General features: G+C 47.7%; 1 protein-coding gene across 3 annotated transcripts in view; it reads left to right on the top strand.

Moving 5' to 3' along the window:
- The first annotated feature begins 218 nt into the window (after positions 1-218).
- The window catches only part of RRBP1 (ribosome binding protein 1), a 62,490-nt gene continuing 39,716 nt past the window's right edge, over positions 219-22,992 (top strand). For 2 of the 3 annotated variants that reach the window (XM_026502997.4, XM_026502995.4), the window contains exon 1: positions 219-505. The gene's annotated coding sequence lies outside the window, so the exon portion shown is untranslated. The remainder of the gene's footprint in view (positions 506-22,992) is intronic. The other variant, XM_026502996.4, reaches the window with a different exon arrangement.

Genomic DNA, 22,992 nt, shown 5'->3' with positions numbered 1-22,992 from the left:
CCCCGCCCCGCCCCCCGCGCAGGGCCAAGAGCCGCACCGCTCGACCCCGCCCCTCCCCGGCCCCGCCCCCCGCGGATCCCCGCAGCTCCTCCCCTCTCCCATTGGCCGAGGCGGAGACCCTCCTCTCTGCCCAATGGCCGCCGCCACGGCTCGGCCGCCTGCACTCTGACTGGCCAGCGACCCTCGGAGTGGCGGGACGTGGGCCAATGGGGAGAGGCGGCTCGATGAATGGCTGGCCCGGGTGGGGAAGGCAGGAGGCGGCGATCCCGGCGGAGGGGGCCGTTCGCCAGCTCCGAGGCAGAAAGTGCCACGACTCCACACGCGCGCACGCAGCCAGCGAGCGGCCGGAGCGGACGGCGGACGGGGCGGACGGCGTCGGGGTCGCGGCGCCTACAGCTGCTCGGGGGCGGCTTCTTGGCGGAGGCTCGGCCGGCTCCTCATTCCCGGTTCCGCGGCGGCGGCGGCTCCTGCCCTTTCCCTCTCCCTCCCGCGTCTCCGGCTGCAGGTAAGAAACTTGGCTGGGCCCTGCAGCAGCGGCGGCGGCGGCGGCGGCGCGCGGGCCGGGCCGTCGGGGCGCCGGGGCCGGAGCCGGCCGCGCCGCGAGTGACACGTCTCATTGGCGGCCCCTCCCCCGGCGGCGCCGCCCGCCGCCTGCAGTCGCTGCGGCCGCCGACCCTCGGGGTCGGGTCGGGCCCCGGGGGGCGTGTGCCGGACGAACCCCGTGCAGGGGCGGTGGCCGAGCGCGCCCCGCGGTGTGGACCTCACGCCCCTCGCTGTCGGAGGGGGGAAACCTGCGGCGGTCCGGCGGCGCGACGTGGCGACCCCTCCCTCCCAGCGGGCCGTCGGGCCGGCCCGCACGCTCCGAAGTTGGGCTAAGAAAGTTGGCGGCGGGGCGGGGCGGCGCACAGCTGGCGGAGGAAGGGGTTAAGTTTCGGGAAGGGGTTAAGTTTCGGGAAGCGGCCGGATGACGTTGCCGGGCTGGAGTCCGGGCTGGAGGGTTGGGGGGGCGGGCGGAAGGCGGCGGGGGCCGGCCGGGGGGAGGAGGGCGGGATTGAATGGGGGGCCCGCAGGCCGAGCACGCCCGCCAGAAGGCTGCGGCCTGGAGGCGCTTCCGGGGGGGCGGGCGGCCCCCGACAGGCGGCCCTGGGATTCGGGGCTGCGGGGGACGCCGTGCGAGGACCGGGGCCGTCCGGGGTCCGGACGCCGGGCGGCCGCGGTGGCAACTTCCCGGAGTGCGGGCGGCGGCTCCCTGCTCCCCCTGGCGGCGGGGCCAGCGGCACCGTTTCCCCGGCTGGGCCGCGCGGAGCCCGGCGCGAGGCACCCAGAGGGGTGACGGGGCCACCCGGGCCGTGCCCGCCCCCCCCCCCCCACCCCGCGCCACGATGAATGGGCCAGCGGTGCCAGGCCCAGGCGGAAGCGGGCACCTCCGGCCCGGCCGGCCAAGCGCTCTGGCACCCGGCCTGGCGCCTGCCCCGGCCCGCCGGGCTCCCTAGTGAGCGAGGGAGGACGGGCTGGGGTGCGCGCTTCCAGTAGGGCGTCCGGGAAGCGTCAGGGACCCTCCTAGATTACCGATCATAGATGGTTGCTCATTGTGGTGCAACGGTTAAGGGAGTGGGCTTTTGAAATCCCGGCAGCATACAGGGTGACCTGGGCCAAGCTGTCTCACTCTGGGTGTCCGCTTTCCCGTCTGAAAAACGGGGCTGCGAATTATTTCTAATTAGAAGAAAAGCTGTGAAGACCCAGCACGCGTAGGGAATAGCCAACAAGTGTTGTCTGTTACTGCTGGGATGAGTTTTTAGGGACTTGCGGGGCACGAGGGGGAGGTGGAGTCCGGTTCTGCTTTCAGCCGGGGGCTCACAGAAGTCCGAAGGTCTGGATTCCACTCCCAGCCCTCACTTAGAGACCCTCTGCGCAACTCCCTTAACCTCTCTGAACCTGGGTTTCCTTATCTGTAACCTGGAGATACACCACCCACTCGCAGTAGGGTCAGGGCAGCCTTCCCAGCAAGTGCTGGGAAAAACTAGGACCTTGTGCAAACAGAAGGCAGTTTGGCAATAACTCCTGGAGGTCGGAGGTCAGCAGAGACTGGGAAGCACCAAGGAAATGAAACTTTGAAGGGTGCTTGGGAGCCTCCCATCTCACTGCTTGCTTGCTTACTGTGCTGAAACCTGCAGGGTGGGGGCACGTGGATGGTATTTTTTGGAGTTTGGGGAAGTGGGACCATTAGGGCCTCAACATTCTAGGCTAGAGATCTCTTTAGAACTCTGGCTGCTGAGTGTTTCTGGAGACTCAGGTCTTCTTTCCAGCACTCTCAGGAGGGACAGCTGCACGTTTTATATCCACGACACAGCTGGGGACCATTCTCCTATTGACTCTACCTCCCTCCTCACACTTTCCTTCTGTGCTTGCTCTTTTTAACTTCCCCCTAATCTGACACCAGAGAAGTCTTGGTGATCCTGCAGCATGCTGCTTATGGTGGTGATGTCTCAGTTACTTTTATGAACTTTCTAAAGGTCAGCCCCACTATGGGCTGCCAACCTGTTTCCTTTCCAGAAAAGTTTCCGGTTCTGAGGTCCTGGAGATGCCACTTCCCTCTCTATTTACACAAGGGAGGAAAAAGTGGGGGCATACCTCCCACTAGGCTGTTTTCCCTTTACTGGGAGCAGTGCACACGTGGCTTGCAGGGCAGCTGGGATAGGGACAAGAAAGGTGTCTGGGGTTTGGAAACAGGATGTTCAGTGGGTAGAACCATAGGCACCATGCTATAACAGGACTCCTTTCTGTCGTTGTTAGGAATCAGCCTCTGAACATCTGAAAAGAGATGAGTTAGTGTGGTACTTCGGTGCATGGATACTTTTTGGTGATGGGAGAGTTTTCGATAAATCCTGAATCACTGAGTCACATTGAGCAGTTAAGCTCTTCGCTGAAATGATCCCTAAGTCGACAGGCTACAATAAGTATACAGTACCAAATTCTGTCTAAGTGTTTGAATGGAAATGATTTAATTGGAAAATTGGTTTGTTACATAATAAGGACACCTTTTAAAAGTGTCAGGACCCCAGACTCTTATTTGTTCTTTTATCTCTGGGGACTTTTACTAATGAATGATACTGAGGCAGGGACTCAGAAGTTCTTTTGAGACTGTGTATTTTTGTTTGCTAAAGTCTTGTTTCAGGAGGTTTGAAAAAATAATGGCCAGTCAGAATTAGGAAGGTAGAGACTGTGCTATCCAGCTGTACATCCGGGGCCTATAGTAGTAGTTAAGGCCTAGCCTGTAACACGATAAATGTTGACCAAGTGAGGACCTGTTAAGATTCTTGTTAGTTAGCCTGCGACTTCATTGGACAACTCCAGCTGAGCTCAGTTTGAGAATCAGAGTTCACAACTTGAACGCATATCTAAACCTTGCAGCAGTCCCATTCTATAGAATAGGTATGGTTGTTCCCATTCCGTGGATGGGAACATGGAGGCCCAGCAGGTCAGGTGGTGGTCAGGCCAGTTCCTGTGGTCCAGCTGCTGGGCAGTGTGGGCGTGGCCTTCTGAATGTTCACCCACAGGGCCCGATAATTCCACATTTGCTGGGATAGTAACTACCTAAGAGAGGATGTGGAGCTAGAAGATCGGAATTAAGAGCTTCAGAGGAAGAAAGGTGCACAGCCAATTGAAAACGTATTCAGTGCAAGAAGGCATTTTTCATCTCTTTAGCAAATGTCTCCTGTGTGCTGGGCCTTCAAACGCTATAAATATAAATGAGTGAGACCTGTTTCTTGTGTGAAGAAACTATCGTCTAGAACTCTGTTGGCCAATACAGTAGCCACATAGAGCTGCTTAAGCTTAAAACAAGTACAATCAAGTAAAATTAAAAAATTGTTTCTTAGTCATACTAGCCGTATTTCACATGCTCAGTCCCCGTGTGTTTGCCGTGCAGATTTAGATGGTTTCCATTATCACCGAGAGTTCTCCTGGACAGTGCTGATCTAGAGATAGCTGGAATTCTTTTTTTCTTATTTTTTTTAAGAGTTCAAGGTAGTTGGAATTCTTGAAACATTCAAGTCTCCGTTCTTGATCATTTAGAAATATTATGTTGCCCATTTTATATGTCAAAAACAGTTGACGAGTGGCAGTTCACGGGCTTCGTCCTAGTAAGATATCACCCTTAGAAAGCATTGATTTCTGCCTCTTTGTCTGCATCGTAAATTGCATACCAAGAGAGTAAACGGGCGGGGGAGCTGCACAGATAGCGGCCCTACCCCGGGGGAAATTCTTACCCTAGTATCAACAGCATCAGAATGGTCAGCCGTACCAAAGCCAAATAGGTATTGGGCAGACAGCATATGGCTTGTAGGGTAAGTTAATATTTAATTCTAAGGGAGAGCCTGGGCAAGAGGGCCATCCAGCATTTTAGAAAATTAACTCCGGGACTTCCTAGGAGGCTGTTTTCTTAGGCAGAGGAGACGTGCAACCCGACTCCCACATCTAAAAACCAGACACGTCTGGGGCGCCCGGGTGGCTCAGTCAGTTAAGCATCTGACTTCAGCTCAGGTCATGATCTCAGGGTCCTGGTATAGAGCCCCTCATTGGGCTCCCTGCTCAGCGGGGAGCCTGCTTCTCCCTCTCCCTCTGCCACTCCTCCTGCCCACTCGTGCATGTGCACACTCTGTCTCTCTGAAAAAAAAATCTTTTCAAAAAACAAACTAAAAACCAGACATATCTAATGTGTTTTCCTTAAGTGCCGTGAGTGACCTGTGTATCCCACTGTCTAGCAATGGGAAGCAACTTTGATTTATGAAGAAAGTTTTGTAATTTCTAAATTTGATTATTTTGGCAAGATTGGAACAGCTGCTGGTCCTTAAACCTTACACGTAGCAGTGTCTTGATGTTTTCATACTTGGCTGACATAAGTTGTTTCCCGGGTCATTTGCAGGGCTCTGTTATACTCTATACATCTTTGAAAGGGTCACTGGATAGTATTTGGGAAGACTTGAATTCTTGGCTGTACTAGTGGACTTATCTTAGTCCTCCATGTAGAATAAGCAAAGTTAACAAAAAACCCAGAATAGAGGGCAGCTGCTTACTCTCTTTTTGGTCAGAGAAGGTTCACTAAGATTGTTCTGGAAGTTATCAGCTATTTATAGTGATAATGACTGTCATCTGCTGGCTAAAAAGTTGGAAGAAAAGACCATCTTAAACTGAACCCTTTAATTCCAGGCCCTAACCCTGGTCAAGGTGTGAGTGGACCAGGTCTGTTTTAGGCTGTCTTGAGGCTGCTTCCAGGATGGTGCCCTGCATGGACTGAGCTTGGCCTCCACACACAAGACTTGTTTGGCTGCCCTCATATCATTAAACAACTAACCCACCTTTGAAAGGAGAATTTTTTCGTTAAAAGTCTAGCTCTGGGGGTTCTTTCGGGGAGAGTGGGAATGGGTGAGCACAGCAGGTCTGCTTTCTTGCATGGCAGCCATGGCCTTGGTCATCCTCTCTGGGCAGGGCCTGTGGCTCTCATTCTCCAACATCCGATCCTGGTTTACATTATGTGCTTGGTGTTGGCAGTCCCCGAGGGAGCGCTGTCTACTCCGGCATCTGAGAGCGGAGAGGAGTTGGAGGGCATCCAAGTGTGACCTGAGTGGTCATCATTGTCTCCTACTGAGCTGCAGGAGGGGGCAGAGGGAGAGCCAGTCGTTGGGGTTCTAGTCCCAGAAATAAGTGGTGGTGTGAGCTTGGACCGGACTTTATCCTTTCTGGGCTTCAGTTTCCTCTTGGTGTAAAACGAAACTAGGCCAGATGGCCACATCTTTCAGGCCACAAACTTTGATTTATCCTTAATTCCTTGCTTTCTCATTCTTGTATCCTGTACAACAGCAAACCTCCCCATTCAAAATAGAGCAAGAATGCAGCCGTTCCACTGGTACCACCTTGGTCCAAACCTCTCTCCTCTCTTTCGTGGGTTACTTCACTAGCTCTGAGGTGTCCCTGCTTTTGCCCTCACCCTCTGCCTTCTAGTCTGTTCCCAGAGCAGATCATATCACTTCTCTGTTCCAGACCCTCCTTGGTCAGAGTCTTTACAGTGGCCTCCAAGGGCCCTGCTTTCACTTTGGCTTCACTCCTGCCATTGTATCCTCTGCTTCAGTCACGCTGGCCTCCTGTTTCTCAGGGGTGCGTTTGCCTCAGGGCCTTTGCACATGCTGTTGCTGTCCATGGGACACTGTTTCTTAGATGGCCACATGGCTCGCTCCCCCATCTTCTTCAGGTTGGTGAAGTGTTATCTCCCTGACTACCCTACTACGGTGACAGCCCCTAGCAACCCCCCCCCATCCCTGCTCCCCGTCCCACTTCTCTGTATTGCTTTCTCTTTGTTATCGCCAGCCAGACCTGTTGCATACGTGACTGACTTTGTCTGCTCTGCCGATGCAGGGATGTGTCTGTTCTCTTTCCCTGAGGTATCCCTAATGCCTGGGATACTGCCTGGCACACGGTGGATGCCCATCCTCACCGAGCTAACGGGGAGAGGAATTTCTAGCGCTCGTTTTCTATGAGTATATTATCGTTTAGCCTGAAGTAGTCAGGGTTCCTAGAGCATCAGATATAAACGCAAAAAACGTATCACGAAGCCAAGTGGTTTTTGGATTCCCTCCAGCCTTGCTCCAGTTGAGACGGTGACAGTAATGTTTGTGGAGGACCGCTGTCGAATGAGGATGATCCTGCTCTGCCCACAGAGCCCAGGGGTTCGAAGTGGTCCTTAGTGGGAGGCCTGGGCATTCTGTTTCTCGCAGGTGCCACGAGCCTCCAGGCCAGTTACATTACTCTCAGCACTCCTCGCCTGTCCACAGCCCACTGTCCACGTCAGGGTGCATCGCCGGGGCTGGGCCCTTCCCAGCTGCTCACAGTTCCAGGAGGAGAGCACGCAGCGAGCACCCTCGAACTCCTTCTGTGCCTGATGAGCATTAGGGGGGGTTGGAGAATAACTGAGTGTATCAGCGACAGCACGCTCGCCAGGAAAGAAAATGTTATTTTTGCTTTGAACAATGTGCTGGCTCTCTCCGAGAAGAGCTAGATTTTGTGTTTAGTGAGTGTTCCTTAGTGGTAGGAGGAAAATTCTTTTCTTGTAGTTGGCATTTTATTCTCTCTTTTAGTCAGCCTTCGAGGAGCACAGGAGTTGAGGAGATGAGCCTCCTGCCTCCTGCACGGCGTTCGCTGTCCTCGGAGGACTTGGCGCGGGGAGGCCAGGGGAGGCGGGAGGAGCTGGTCGATGCAGGTGATCTGGTTGGTATGAGTCCATTCCTGGCCTATCCCCATCCTTTTGTTTCTCCTCCACTCTTAATGCTTTTGCTTTTGGACAAAGAAATGAAAAGTTGGGGGCGCCTGGGTGGCACAGCAGTTAAGCGTCTGCCTTCGGCTCAGGGCGTGATCCCGGCGTTCTGGGATCGAGCCCCACATCAGGCTCCTCCGCTGGGAGCCTGCTTCTTCCTCTCCCACTCCCCCTGCTTGTGTTCCCTCTCTCGCTGGCTGTCTCTATCTCTGTGGAATAAATAAATAAAATCTTTAAAAAAAAGAAAAGAAAAGAAAAGTTGATCCTGGATTCCTTGCCCTTTGTGATGGGAGCATCTGGCCTACTCATTTTCTCTGGAAGGGTGAAGACGCTTGTTCTGCCCGAAGCCCAGGTGGTAGGTTTCTCTGGAACTTCTCATTCAGCCGTTAAAATGTACCACTTGACATCATCCGAACTGCTTTCTTTTCAGTTAAGACTCCTCCTGAATAGGGATTAGACGTAGCCTTATTTCTGTCAAATACACTTTCATTTCTTTCTGCTTTCTAGTTATTTGTAGTAAGTAGGAAAAGAACTAGGAATTTTCAGAATTTAGTAGCAGTCACAGCGATTGAGGAAATGAAGGAGTCAGTGCCAGAGAATAAATGAATTCCTGACCCCCTTAAGGAAGGCTTACGGTGGCATGTCAAGGGACAGTGGAAAGGTCAACTTGAGCCACGACTCTGAAGCCCAGCCACTGTTTTCTGTGTCAACTTGTTTCCCGCCTAAGTTGGGAGCTTATGAACTTGGAGACTTATTCTGAACTGTTGGATTTTTAAAAGTCAACCCAGAGGGCAGCACAGTGGGCGTGGCCATGGATTGCAAGGTTAGGGCCGGAGGTGACTGCCTTCCTGGCCCGTGGCCCCAACCACCCACCTCTTCAGTAGGAGCAGTTCTACAATGCCCGTGAGAGGGCTGGGGGGTGGCAGCAGTGACAGGGCCACAGATGGCTCCGGGGACCAAAGATGCTCTGCCTTCAAGTTCCGTGTGATGCAGTTTCCCACCAGAGCAGGCATATATATTTTTAAACTCTTTACTAAAGTAAACTGCATACAGAGAAAAGTGCTCTGTTGTGAGTCTGCATCCCAGTTGTAAACTGCCACAAACCGGTCACCCTGTTTAACCAGCGTATCAAGAAATATTATCCCCCAGCAAGTTCTCTTCTGCCCTCTCCGGCTGCTGCCCATCCCCAAGGACGTGCTGGCTCCTGGCACACGGATTCGCTTCATCGTGTTTGAACTCGAGGTAGAAAGGGAATCATGCGTCCCGTGCTGTCTTGGGCCTTTCATGGGACGTGGAGGGTGGGAGTGCTCTGTGCTGTCGGCCTCGTGGTGGTTCACCGTCATTGTTGCCTGCCACTCGGCTTGTGAGTCTTGCACCAGTGCCCCTTTCACTCTGCATGGGTACTTGCACAGTTTCTAATTGGGGGCTCCTGTTATAATATGGTAGAAATGACATGATATGATGAAATATAAAGTCCTGCCCCTCACTGCAGTGACCACTTATCCATATGGCTGTTGGGTCTGTCCCTGGGAGTGGGATTGCAAGCCTCAAGGACGCATATGCTCAGCTTTAGAAGAGAAGCTAGCCAGACTTTTTCCTAAGGTGCAGGAACTCATTTATACTCCACCGGCAGGACCGGAGGGCTCGGAATATGTTATACAATGGCCGACTTTAAGAAGGAAGCAGAAGGCAGTTTGAGTTACCATCATTATTAGCAAGAAATAACTCACTCACCGTCCTTCCCCCTTTGTCACGGAGATGGGAACATTTGGCCATGGAATTCGTTAATCCAAGTTGGGCCTTTGCAAAAGGCTGGTGAAAGAGGGTCAGTTCTGTTGCCCATGAGCAAAGGCTACCTCTTCACCACAAACGTGAGTGGAAGGACAGCTCCTCTTCGCAGCTCCTCTTCGTGAAATGAAGGGAGAGCCTCGATCTGGGGACTGAGTTATCAGATCCCCACCCCCAGGTTAATGTAGTGCGCGTTGGAGTATTAAGGGAATTTCTTAAAAACAAAGGAGCCAACAGTCGAGTACCAGGTGTCATTCAGCCCTGACCCCCACATTTCTAATCTGGAGATCCTCCCACCTCCTGAGATCCGTGTGCAGAGCCCAGGTCAGTGGTGCAGGGACACCCTGCAGATTCCCTCCCCTCTTCTTGGGATGGATGTCTATCCAGGTCTGGATTTGGACGTCTATCTAGCAGCACCACCAGCCCTGCCGTCGCATAGCAAGGATGATCACCTTTTTCTTTTAAGAGCTTGGTTGGCTGGGGCTTCATTTGGCCAGGAATGCCAAACATCAGTGTCTTGGTACAACAGTGCCAAATGTCAGTAGCCCCAAGAAGTGAGGGGCCACTGTGTTCTGATGATTGGGTGGTCTGGATCACCTTCTGATGGGGTGAGGGGGCGCACGGGGCAGGTGCTACATAACAGATAAAAAGCACCTTCTGAAAAGCATGGACTGGCTTGGAAGGTATTTATATAGTGTAATTGATACACAATATTCTATTTCATGTGTACAACAGTGATTTGTATACATTGAGAACTGATCACAGGATAAGTTCAGTTACTGTCTGTCACCGTGCAAAGTTGGTACAATATTATTGACTGTATTCCCCATGCTGTATATTACATCCCTATGCCTTAATTTATTTTATAACTGGAAGTTTGTCCGTCTAGATTCTCTTCACCCATTTTACCTCCCCCCATTCACAGCCTCCCTCCCCTCTGGTAACCCCACTCTGTTCTCTGTAACTGAATCTGGATTTGGTTTGGGTTGTTCATTTTTGTGTTTTAGATTATGACTTATAAGTGAAATCATGTGGTATTTGTCTTTCTCTGTCTGGCTTATCTCATTCAGTGTAATATCCTCAAGGTGTGACCATGTTGTTGCAACCGGCAAGATGTCATTCTTTTCTTTGCTTGAGTAATACTCTGGTGAGAGTGTGTGTGTGTGTATGAAGTATACCATCTTTTTTTTGTCCATTCATCTAACTATGGACACTTCGGTTATTTACTCTTGGGAGATGGTGAGGAGGCCAAAACCTCAGTGACAGGAGTGATCTTGGACAGTAAGCCGCCGCAAGGACATTTGGCAAACCGGGCAAACTCTGAATTTTGATGGTCTCTCTGGGGAGAGGGGGCAGTACGATGGAGGAGCCTGCCCCTTGGAGCTGGAACCACAGAGCTGCTACACCTCCGGGGTGGAGGTGACCCAGAAAGAAGCCCATTCCGCGCCTGAGAACTTGTACTCGCAAGTTGTGCCTCATGCAGCTCCCGGGACCTAAGTGCAAGGAAATTCTCCAACCAATTTTAAAGTGATTTTAGAGTTGCCCTGGACAGCTAGTGCTCCGGGGCCATCCTGCAAGTGAGCAGATGAGCAGATCTTCGAAGGACTGCCCCTTTATTCCACGCGTAGTGAATCCCTGCGTGTAATTTTCACAGGAAAGTGAGCAGTCCCTAGTCAAGAATAAGTAAACCCAAGGAATGCAGAGTGCCATGAATGAGGACCAGCAGCAACAGATCTGTGAAAATACGAGACCGTGGAGGGGTTGACTCAGATTGTTAACAATGCTCACCATACTTCAAGTAATAGACAAGATCGAAAATACATACAAGGAAAGGAAACTATAAAAGGACCCAGCAAATTTTTAAAAAGAAGCAGGAGCAACCTCTAGACATGAGCAGCTCAATAATTATAACGAAAACCCCAGCAGATTGAAGAGAAAAAGTGAACTGAAAGAGCCGAAGAGAATGAACAGATTTCATCTTTGAGAACCAAATAGATGAATAATTTCTAAGACCAATTAAGAATCAGGGAGAATAGACTGAGAAGCGTGTCTCGTTGGGGTTCGAGGAGAGGAGAGACTGTGGACCAGAGCCAGTATGGGACGAGAGGATGCCTGAGGGCTTTACGGAATGGATGAGGTACCCATCCAAAAAAGGAAAAAACACCCCTATGTAGACAGTGTAGTGATATAGGAACCAAAGCGGGAAAAAGGTCAAAAATCAAAAAACCCAGATCACTTTTAAGGCAAAAACCAAGACAGGTAATTAGTGACAGACCCTTGCTAAAGGAAATTCCGGAAGATGCTCTTGGAGGGCAAGTAATGGCAAATGGGAAGAGTAAGCTGTGTAAGCAAGGAGTAAAGAAGGTGGTAAGTATTTGGACCACGCTAAACACATGTAAAAGAATAATAGTAACGTTTGGCGGAGGGGTGGTGGCTGTAAAAGGGGTAGGGTTAAATACATGAAAACAGTATAACATTGAAGGCAAAAAGGGTAATGGAGTTAGTGGAGGGGGTAGACTTGTTTAACTTTAACTTGGCGAACCCTGCATGTTCTTTTTTAAAGGTAATTACTAAAGAATGGAAACTGTATTCTGTAAAGTAGAGGGGGGCAAAATGGAATGATTTTTTTTTTTAAAGAGATAAGAAAGGACAGATGGGAAAATAGCACAAAATAGATTATAGATTTGAGCTCAAATATATCAGCATTCATATTTAGTATAAATTGATTAAATATGCAGTTAAAACATAAAGATATCATTTGGATTTTAAAAATCCACTCTTGTGCTTGTCCATACAGGACACAGGTTAAAAATAAAAGGATAGAAGATGTATTATAGAAAGTCTATTAAAAGAAAACTGGTATGGGGGCGCCTGGATGGCTCAGTCAGTGGAGTGTACGACTCTGATCTCAGGTTCGTGAGTTCAAGCCCTGCACTGGGCATAAGGATTGTTAATACAAAAAAGAAAGAAAAGAAAAGAAAAGAAAGAGAAAAAAAAGGAAGAAAGGAAAAAAAAAGAAAACTGGTGTTGTATTATTGGTATATAAAAGAGCCTTTGACACATACATACAAAGTATTACAGAGAGAAAGTGCACTTCATAACAATCAAAGTTTAATTTGGCTTAAAGATAAGCCAGTTTTAACTTTGAGTGCATCTTACTAACTTAATCACGAAGTACGTAAAACAAAAATTGGTGGAACTATAAGAAGTGGTCAAATCTATAATCATGGTAAAGACTTTTAGCACAGCCTGTCAGTAATTGAGAGCTAAGCAGACAAAAATCAATATGATTAGGACTTTGAACAAAAGACTATACATAGTCTATGACTATATATAAATAAAACACTGTAGCCAACTAATACACATTTGGCTTCAGAATTTCAAAGAGTAGTCCTTTCTGGGGCCTTAAAGTAAATCTCAATGAAAATCAAAGGTTTGGGATTATATAGAGCTGGTAGTCTAACCACAGTTTAGTTAAGCTGGGAATATGAATAAAAAGAAATAGAAAATCTCCACATATTTGGAACTTTTGTAAAAGTATGCTTTTAGCATTTATTTATAAGTCAATAAAACGGAAAATTGAGTGGTAATGAAAATAGTACACATCAAACTTTGTAGGATGTGGCTAAAGTATTATTTATAGGGAAATGTGTACCTTTAATTACATACATCAGAAAAGATGAAAAGTAGTGAGCTATAAGTAAGAAGCATCTTCCTTTAGAAGTTATGAAAGACAAAATAAACTGAAACCAGTCGGAAGAAAGTATGGATGAGAAGTAATGAATGAAACTGAAACCAAATAAGTTCATAGATGAATCCAGCAAAGCCAAAATTTCATTCTCAGAAAAGATGAGCAATGTCGACAAATATCAGGCAAAATTGATCAAGAAAAAGGCACAGATCCTCTCAAGAGTGTAAAATGGGACTTTACTACTAATGTAGTAGACACTAAAAAGGTAAGTGGTTAGAATGTACAACTTGTGCTAAATAAAAATAAATGAAATAAAACCAGTGTCGTAGATGTTTATTAAAAATACCTGAAGAATCCCGAGGAGGGGGCTATACCACACATCATGCGTAGAAGACCTGGTTTTTTTTTTTTTTTTTTGCATCTCCACATGGGAAGAGTTTTGCAAGTTGTGACAACATAAATAAATTTCTAGGAAAATGTAACTTCTCCACACTGAACCAAGAAGAGAACCAAGAACCTGAAATAAACAAAGGATATCTACAAAGAGCAAACATCACACTAACCAGCAGGACACCGAAATCTTCCCCTTTGAGATAAGGAAAAACAGGATGGCTGCTGTCATTCTTTCTCTTTGGTTCTGTGTTGGAGGGAAAATTCAAGGAAAAGTGAAGCCAAAAATGGGAAGATTGGGGAGAAAGGAACAAAACCATGATCCATAGGCAGGATGCTTATGTACGTAGAAAATATTTTTTAAAATCTAAGGAGGCGTCCCTAGAATTAAGGAAGATGCTGGGGGGCGAAGTCGCCCTACAGAAATCTATTACGTTTCTGGATACCAGCACCAAACAGAATGAAACGGAGACTGCATTTGCAATAGTGGGAAAACTATGAAGAACCAAGAAATAACTCTTTCCAAAAGCATGTAAGTCCCCACAGTGTGCATTATTTTCCTCTGCCAGGATACCCGTGTGTTTCTGTTTGGATGTGGTCCTTACGGCCGTATAAATGCGCGACTCCTATCCGGATGGGATATTTCGTAAAGCCTTCATTCATCGCGCACTTGGGAGTGTCAATGTGCTGGGGTTTGCTTGGATACAGTGTGGAAGAGACTGGTCCCTGCTTTCTGGGAGCCTGATGTCTGGCCCACTAAGAATTTTTTCGTGGGCCAGCACATCTTAACTGTCATCATTTTGAGAAGTCAGGGTTCTGGATTACTACCTTAGAGGCATGTTGCCTTCATCGATGAAGTGAAGCCTGTGAGCTCTAGGAAGATTTAGGCCTTTTGAAGTACCTACTTTTCCAAAGACTGTTATTTTGGAGAAACACAAAAACATGTCAATTCTTTCTTTTTTTCCTTAGGCGTAGAAATTGAATCTGAACTAGCCGATGAATAAGCAAAGGCTTATAATAGAATACATTTCTATTTTTAGTGTTTCATCTTTCTTTAAAATGAGTAGCATTGTTTTTTTAGAGTGGGAGTCAGTTGTTTCCATTCTCTTAAAACATGAAATAAATTATTTCAGAATATATTGTTTAGCAACCGAATTTTCTCTTAGTTTCTCTAGGTTAAAAAAAAAATCAGAGATTACACTTGTAATTTAGATGAGGTGATCTGAAAACCCTCTGCTGCGGAGTTTTAGAAATGTTAAAGTTAATAAACATTTTCTAGAAAAACATAGCTGAGCTTATAAGCTAGTAGTAAGAGAGATTGCCGGAGGCTGTAAATGGAGGGCGAAGGTAATGACTGGGGCCTAGAAGTAAGCCGACGCTGGGTGTGGGTGGAGTCTTGTCCACTGGAGTCACCTGGGTCTTTGGCTGTCGAGACCTGGTGGGAGGTTTCGTTGAGGCGGGGAATGGGACCTGAGCCTCCCCTCACCCTCCCATGTGAAACCTGCTCCCTTGAAGGGCCGCACCCTCAAGGGAAAGGCAGACTAGTGGCCGGGGGAGATGACCCAGGAGCTTATCTGTTTTGTCCTGGGGGCAGAGGAGGCCATCAGTGTCCCTGAGAATCTATTTACCGGAAGCCCGTCCTTGTGTAGAAATTAGTCCGTGGCGCTGCTTTCTGAGGGCCTGGTTGAAGCAGAGATTAAACTGCTCTGAGACAAGCCCACAGCCCAGCCCAGCCAGGATTGCCTCTGATAAAGTCCCATCAAAGATGTGATACAAAATCACTATTAAAGGTATAAAAGTAGATGTTGAGAAACATTCATGGAAAAAATAACACCAGGACAAAAAATAGGCCAACTTGAATACAAAGAGGTTATTCAAAGGGCTGATTATGGAGCTGGTTAGATTCAGCTGAAGAGACTGTTGGTGAAGTGGAACGTATATCCGAGGAGTTTTCCCGAGTGGCAGCACAGAGAACTTGAGGTCTGATTAGGAATTCTGCCACAAAGAAGGAGCAAGAACATTTTCAAAGAGCAAAGTGGCCCAGGGTTTTCCAGAATTTGTGAAAAATGTGGGCCCTCAATCTCAGAATGCGCAATGATCCTGAATAAGATAAAGATACACACCTAAAAATATTTTGTTGAATCCGTAGGACCCCAAAGATGAATCTTAGAATGTTATGAGAGATTTTTTTAAAGGTGTCATAAAGGAACAACAAATCAATAGCATGTTTCCCGATAACAGACTCCTCCGTCCCCACCAGAAAGAGCCCGAAGACAGGAAGACATAAAATAATGTCTCCAAAGTGGTGAGAGGAAAGGACTGTCAGCCCGGAATTTTGTACTCCGTTAATCCATCCATGAAGAGTGCAGGTGGAATGGAGACATTATTGCAGGGCTGTGAGGACTTGAGAAAGTTGATCCAGAATTGATGCTTACTGAAATAGCTGGTCAAGGATGTACTTCGGAAAGACCCCAAAAGAAGGGGGTGAGCTGCAGGAAGCAGTGGTCAGCAAATAAATTGGTAAACATTTAGGGAATGCAAACATGAGCTGTCTGAGGAAAAACAAGGAGTAGTTCTGCGGTGTGTGATGGAGAAGGGGGTGGTGCGCCAGGTTGGAAAAGGGGCTCATGTCAGTTGGAAGGGCACCAGACTTCAGGCCTCCTCCAGTTCTGCTACTGTTGGGGGAGTGGCTGGAGGCCTTGGTGAAATCAGGTCAAGTATGTGTGTTAGGAAAATGGAAGGGTCAAAAACATCTTAATTAGGGGCGCCTGGGTGGCTCAGTCAATTAAGCGTCTGCCTTTGGCTCAGGTCATGATCTTGGGGTCCCGGGATCGAGCCCCACATCAGGCTCCCTGCTCAGCAGGGACTCTGCTTCTCCCTCTCCCTCTGCCCCTCCCCCCCACTCATGCCCACTCGCACTCTCTCTCTCTCTCAAATAAATAAATAAAATCTTTAAAAAATTTTTAATTATAAGTTTATTAGTCACTAAAAAAATAATAAATAAAAGTAGTGTGTATTTCCAAACACCATAGAGGAAAAGGAGATAAAACCTAAATAGTCCAATAGGATGCAAAAATAAAGGGGGTGGGGGCAGAATAAGCAAAGAAGGAAGGATTATAAATAGGAATGACAAAATAAAGGTTTAAATGAGTCCAGTTATATAGAAAATCACAATAGGCGTTGATGAATTAAACCTACCAGTTAAAAAGACAAATTGCTACACTGGTCTTAAAATAAAATCCAGCTTTATGCTATTTTTAAGAGTTCTACTTAAAATATACGAACACAGAAAGGTTGAAAGTGAAGAATAGAAAATGATTCTAGGCCAATATTAACCTCCCAAAAGTTGGTATAACTTTTTAAATAATCAGACAAACTAGACTTTCTTGAGGGAAAAATTTTGTTCATTATTAGGGATAAAGAAGGTCACTATATAATAGGGGGGAAATAGCAGACACTGTATCAGGAAGATGTAACACTACTGATCTGATGTTCACCTAATGAGATGGCCTTCGAATAAAGCCCAAATTGACAGATTCCCAGGAGAAACCACTAAGTCCATGATCATGATGGGAAATGTTTAAAGCTCTCAGTAGCTATTAGATTGAGCCGGCAAAAAACATGGTTCTATAAAACATTATTAAGCTCAAACGAAGGATACACGTAGACCCCTCCGTTCCATGGAGTACACACTTATTTATAAAAATTGACCACAATCTAGCAAAATATACCAAATACCGTAATCTAAATCAGTATGTTGAGCCTCAAAATCAATTTAATTGATTACAAAAAACCTGTTCAAGTATTTTAATGGTGTGGAAAATACTGGTGCATCTATGTACTAGTATTGAGTTATTTCATGAAAGCTCTGTTATTTATATGTTGTGTGTGTGTGTATATATATATATACATATATATATACACACATATATATATACACACACACGCACGCAGACATACACACACATACACAAATGCTAATGCGTATGTTTCCCTGTCCTGGGTCATGGAAAAAATTATTAATATGTCTGGATCCTGGTTAGAAGTCTGAAAGCTTTGTCCTGTATCACACAGAACAGATTCTCTGATGACAGCACGGTTAAATGAGGAAGTATCAATGATAATTCAGAGCCCCAAGTGTTAGGGTAAGGACACTGCCACCTCACGAGTCTAAGAGATCCTGTGGCAATGAGAAAATGCAGCTGAACAGTCGTGACAATAGCGCGTGTGCTGCAGCTTGTAGGATGAGGCCACAGCAGTACTTAGAGGGGAAGTTTATTGCCTTAAGTATTTGCTACAAGAAAAAAGAAAGGCCTGAAGATTCATAAATGTCCATGTCAGGAAGTTAGAAAGAACAGAATAAACCAATAGAAATGAGAGGAAGGCATAATGAAAGTTCATTATGTGTGCTGGCTCACAAACCTGAAAGCTGGGTCTGGAATCATCACTGAAATGGAGTCAACAATTTACAACAGCCAAGACCTGCAAACAACCTAGGTGTGCATGGACAGATGAGTGGATAAAGAAGCTGGGTCACACACACACTTGCACACACACTTGCGTGCACATGCGCACAATGGGATATTATTCATCCATAAAAAAGGAAACCTTGCCATTTGCGACAACATAGAGGACGTCGAGGGCATTATGCTAAGGGAAACAAGGCAGAGGAAGACAAGCCCATCTGATCTCACTTACATGTGAAATCTAAAAAAAACCCAAAACCCGTTTCCTAGAAAAAGAGATGACGTGTAGTTACCATGGCCGGGGGGAGGGGGAATTGCAGCATAGGGGGTCAGAAGGTACAGATGCCCTCTTACAACATAAGTCAGTATGATGACTAACATCGCTGTGTGTGGCATGTCTGAAAGTTGTTAAGAGAGTAGAAGCTCTCCTCACAAGGAAAAAAAATGTTTTTCCTTTTTTTTTCTGTCTTGTTTTGTGTCTGTATGAGATGATGGATATTAACTGAACTTGGTGTGGTAATCATTTATATATGTGTGTGTGTGTGTGTGTGTGTCAAGGCATTGTGCTGTACACCTTAAACTTACACAGTTCTGTGTGTCCTATCTCAATAAAACTGAGTGGAAAAATGAAATTAAATTAGCACTTAAAAATCAGCTCTCTACCCCCCTTCCCCCCACCGCCAAGAACAGATCTGGAAACACCAGATCTTGACAGTTTTACAGGCAGGTTCTACCAAACCCACAAAGAACCGGGGGAAGGGGACCCTCCTTATTAGCTCATTTTATGAGCCGAGAGTGACCTTGCTACCAAGATCACATAAGAACGGGGTCATGAGAATGACCCCTGATTTTTCTCACAAGCACACAGGCAAATCTCACATTAAAAAAAAAAAAAAGTGAACAAACCAAATCTAGTGATATATTAAAAGAGAAAAGGCCCAACGTCAAGAAGCGTTTATGCCATCCGAACCATCTGTGAGTTCACATTAGAATATATATTATTGTGATTCAACCCATTTCAGATTAGAGAAAATGTCAAATGATGAAGAAAAAGCATTTGCTAACATTCAGTACCCAATTATTGAAGAAGAGGAAAAGGTAACTAGGAATTCAAGATAGCTTAACTTGACGTCTCTACCAAAAAACCTATGGTCCACATGGCATCTGATAGAAGTGGAGGTACAGAGATGAGCCCAGTCGGCCCCCCTCCAAGCCTGATCAACACTGCTTTCAGAGTCCTGTGACACAACAGCTGGGGTGGTAGGAAATGGATGGTGACAGTATTTTTCACAATATTTAGAAACCTGTAGGAGATGGGGGACGCTTGGGTGGCTCAGTCGGTTAAGCGTCTGACTCTTGATTTCGGCTCAAGTCATGATCTCAGGGTCCTGAGATGGAGCCCTGTGTCCAATTCCGCACTGGCCATGAAGCCTGCTTAAGATTCTCTTGCCCCCCCCCCCCATTCCTCCCCCCTTCTCACGCTCTCCTCTCTTTAAAAAAAAAAAACAAAAAACTTAGGAGATAGTCCTGATGTGGCCGTATCTGCTAGGGTCTCTGATTTATTGTCACTCTGTTTTAGTTCTGTACTTTCCTGGTTGGTCACCTTGTGCGTAGAAAGTGCATCTGGAGACTTGCTCTCTTGGACACCCGCCCCGCACATCCCTGCCCCACGCATCTCCGTGCACCTGCACGTGGCCCACAGCAGAGCAGTTGCTTAGCAATGAGACCCGGCCCCAGGGGATGCTGTTGGGGGTCTCTTCACAAACTGTCTCCAAATCCCAATTGCCAAATTGGCCTGAACTGGCCAATGTGGATTGGGTGGGTTGGGCCACACGAACTAGCAGATGTTTACCATGTCTAAAGAACTGAGGGCTTCTACTCACATTTCCTCCTGAATCCTTACCCCCAAGGAACAGAAGAAGAGCCATTCTCTCAGGTCCCTCAAGGTGGGTCAGTGAGTTTCAGCCGGCGGAGCCTGGGAGTGGTCCCCGAGCCTCCAGGTGGCCACCTGCTTCCTTCCCTCCCAGGGCCTCAGCCTTTCTGCGCTACGCTCTGAAGCGTACTGGCAATAATAAGCAAAAGCACATAGTTCATAGACGTGTCCCGAAGCAACAGAACATAGGTTCTTTGTGGTCAGGGCATATAAGATGTGGAGATTTCGGAAGCAAAGCCCAGAATGCTGGTCTCGAGAGCAGGCGTGGGAGGCATCCCCAGCTTTCTCACGCCTGTGAGGCTGGGCTCTCTCCGTGCTGTTTCTGCCCCACCCAAGCCAACTGCAGAGCGGCTGGACGGCTGGCTTTCCCTTAGCTTTCCTTGCATTTGTGCTGATATGGCCCTCGCCGTACATGTTTCAGTGTATTACTTCTCAAGACTAGGGCTTTTCATTTTCCTGTGAAAGATTTCTTTTAAAGAAATTCTAACTCAGGAATTAGTGGGAATAGGATTTCTTTTTAGAGCAGCCCGTTCTGCAGAACTTGGAAGACACATTGTGCTGCCATCAAGCATACATTTGTGTGTGCGGCGGAGGAAGAATATTCTCCCCAGCTAGCTTTTCTCGAGTCTCTGCTCCCAACAGAGGATATATTTTTGTATCCCATATTGGCCTAACTTGAGGAAGATTCAAGGCGATTTTTTCAACCCTGGCTCTTCTGCCTCCACCACAAGGCTGCCCCGATCCCACAGTGCTCAGTGGGAAACAGAGCCTGCTTTGTAGGAGTCTGGGGACCGCGTCGCGCGGGGACCCTGCTGCAGCTCCCTGGGAGATGGCCCTTTGAGGGTACAGTTGTTGAGAAGCCACTTGGGGCTTATTGAGTGACCCAGGCCCCTGGCGTCATGCTGCCTCGGAAGAGGGGGAGTGTGTCAGAGGACTTTTGTCATCAGAATAGATGACTACAGTGATTGGAATGTAGTGTCTGTACCTGGATGTGTCTGTGTTGGCAGTTTTGAAGAGGTCCTTGTGAGGACCCAGTTTGAGTTGGTGGACGCCCACCAAGAAATGGAAGCTGACCATAGAACGTTCCAAGCCTTCTTGTCCCTGCCCTTCCATCCACTGGATTCCTCTAGGGCTGAGCAGGGTGCAGTTTCCTTTCTGATACCTCATTTATGAGTGTGTTCCTGGAAGGGCTCATTTGGGACAGCCTGTCTTGAGGGCGCCTGGCAGTGGCTCACACAGTCAGAACCCATGGCCAAGGGTCAGAATCCACTTGCCCAGGATTCGAAGGCTTCATGGATCCACCTCGCACTTGACCCGTGGAGGTTATGGCTGTGATAAAGAGGCTCCCCCCCCCCCCCCGCCCCGGTCCTGCAGCCCCAGGATGAAAGTCTGGGAGAAGTAATGTTAACAGCCACAGCTGGCGGGGGGGGGGGGGGGGTACGGTCAGGGGAACACGTGCTGTGGAGGTTTTGTCAGGAGCCCCTTAAACTCTGTTCCAGCAAGGGGCTTATTTAGAAAGCCACAGTGAAATTGTGTGTGTGTGTGTGTGCTGTGATGAGAATGATTCTTCTTTGAACCTAATGCTGAGACATTTAAAACAGTCTCTTCTCAGGCCCTTCTTTAAAATGCCCTATGGTCAGAATTTGGATTTTGTGATTTTTGAGAAATTCCCACTCTCTTGCCCTCCTCCACTTCCCATGGAGAAGGAATCTCAACTGACAGGCGTGGACCTGGCCTACCCCAAGGTCTAGAGATTTGGGGGGCGGGAGTCATGCCAGGAAGGGGGCCTGTTAACCTCTCTCCTGCTCCCTCCACCCTCTTTCCACTTTCACTTACCCGCCTTCTTACACTTGCATTTTGTTCACTAATTCCATCATCGCTCCTCTTTAGGGGGCCTAGGATCTGTGTAGAGGACTGGGAATGGGATAGTAGCATCAACATTAGTTGATAAAAGATGAGTGCATCCAAAGAAGTAAGCCTCTTTGGGTTCCTCACTGAAGTCGGACCCAGCCTGGGCTGGCAGCCAGAAAGCCGTGGACTCTGGTCCATGGGCAGTGAGAGGAGGTGGCTCATGCTCTTGGTTTGGAGAGTGTCATCAGGCAAAGGGCTCTCTCCCTGGGGTGAAGATTGGGTCTGGTGACACCATTTTCCCTCCCTCTTTGCAGCCTGCAGACATGAAATTCCAAACCTGGGGTCTTTTATTTGGTGTACTTTCTAAGATTTCCTGTTTCCTAATGTGCAAATTGCAAGTTCTGCCCCCCCGCTTTTTTTGTGTGAAGGCGGGAGGGGAAAAGGAGAGGGAATCTTAAGCAGGCTCCATGCCCAGCACTGAGCCCGCCTCACAACCCTGAGATCATGACCCGATCTGAAATCAAGAGTCCAACCCTCACCCGACTGAGCCACCTAGTACCCCGCAAGTTCTGTAACTCTTTAGGAACTATCCTGAAGGCCATTTTTTCTCAACAAATTTTTGATCACTTTTCAGGATTCTGAAGGTTTGTCTCTGACCCTGGGTCACTGTGTTTATCACAGCACTGGGGAAGGGAGACAACAGAGTAGAGATGGTGTGCCAGGGGCCTGCTGGCCAGAATGCATGCAGCTAAAAGCCTGTAGAAAGACTTGGTTTGGTTTACGTGGTATTTTTTTAAAAAATCCGTTGATTTCACTTTGAAAAAAAAAAAGATTTCTAGCTTAATTTGAAAAAGCAAAAGATCTCTCAACATGGCATTCAGCATTTCTACAACAATCAGCTATGGCTGGGTGACACTTTCCCCCTAATTTACTTGCCACAGTCCTCACCATTCCCCATTGTCTTACCCCTGGCCCGGGCTTGTGTTTATGTGCATCTTTGATCCTGCAATGGAGAATCTCTTGAATTGGGATTGTGGTTTCTGAGTCTCTAGGGTATTATGTGACCAGACCTGCACTCTGCCATTCCTCTGTTGCTTCCTATCCTAGCACTAATGGGGGCTGCTCATACCTTGCATAAAAACTCACTTCTGGGGGTACCTGCGTGGCACAGTCAGTTGAGCATTTGACTCTGGGATTTGGCTCGGGTTGTGATCTCAGGGTCATGAGATCAAGGCCCCCGTGATGCTTCAGGATCTTGAGATTGAATCCTGCGTCGGGCTCCGCATTCCGCACAGAGCCTGCTTAAGTTTCTCTGTACCCCTCCCCGCATGAGCACATGCTCGCTCTCTCTCTCAAATAAATAAATCTTTTTTTAAAAAAAGTGCCTCACTTCTAGAGAGGGGCAGGAAGGAATGTATGGACGTCAGAGATGGCTGGAATTTGTTTCTTCTTTGACTTTATCAGTCTGAAGAATTAGTGAAAGCTTAAGTTTGGGGGTAGGGATGAGGATGGAAACTGTCAAATGCTGCAGTTTCTGCAAAAAGTAATCTACATGTATGTATTTGGC

Source organism: Ursus arctos, unplaced genomic scaffold (assembly GCF_023065955.2).
Source record: "Ursus arctos isolate Adak ecotype North America unplaced genomic scaffold, UrsArc2.0 scaffold_16, whole genome shotgun sequence".
Lineage (NCBI taxonomy): Eukaryota > Metazoa > Chordata > Mammalia > Carnivora > Ursidae > Ursus > Ursus arctos.
This window is presented reverse-complemented; position numbering and strand designations above follow the sequence as displayed.